The following is a 670-nucleotide window of genomic DNA, read 5'->3' on the forward strand; positions in this document are numbered from 1 at the left end:
AAAGGGGCTTTTTTTTTTTGAGGACAGGGAAAGAATTTGGGAAGATGAGAAATTCTCCGGAGTTGAACAAAGGGAGGCTGAGGCTTTTATGGCCTTTGCCAGGGGTGGAGGGTGAAGGGGATGTCTAGCTATACCTGAGAGAGCTGACCGGGGGTCTTTCCTGAGGTGGCAGGAAGGGTGGAAGGAAATTGTACCCTGGGCTAAGCTGGAGAAGAGGAGGAGGCGGTCTTGGGAAAATGGGCATTTGTTTTAAGGGCATCGACCATATTAGATGACCACCATAACGATTTTAGTAATTCATACTAGGGCCAGAAACTTCCTTAATCCCTGTCTCAGTGTGTCCGGGGGCAGGGCCAGCACAGCACTCCAGGATCGAACCTAGCCTCTGTCTGCCTAAACAGGCGCTTTAATCTGCGGAGCTATCAGCCTGAGTAAGGTGATTTTTAAAAGAATCATTTGAAATTCTAGAAATTACAGTGGAGACAGTGATGCAATTACAGAAGGAATTAGTGAACAGGAAGACGAAGCTGTCCAGTCCTCTCTGAGGCAGACTGTGTCCTGGCTCTACCTCCCTACCATGGGGGCCTGCCCCTTAGCTCAGTTCTTTAAGTGGCTGCTTCAACAAAGCAGTCAGGCTCAGGTTGCTGTGGTTCGATCCCCACAACACAAG

The 670-nt window shown here is 49.3% G+C and overlaps 1 protein-coding gene across 2 annotated transcripts in view; it reads right to left on the reverse strand.

Moving 5' to 3' along the window:
• Positions 1 to 670, reverse strand: part of Hip1 (huntingtin interacting protein 1) — a 154776-nt gene that overhangs the window by 132506 nt on the left and 21600 nt on the right. The window lies entirely within an intron of this gene.

This window comes from Octodon degus, unplaced genomic scaffold, assembly GCF_000260255.1.
Source record: "Octodon degus isolate 3935 unplaced genomic scaffold, OctDeg1.0 scaffold00035, whole genome shotgun sequence".
In the NCBI taxonomy this organism is placed as follows: domain Eukaryota; kingdom Metazoa; phylum Chordata; class Mammalia; order Rodentia; family Octodontidae; genus Octodon; species Octodon degus.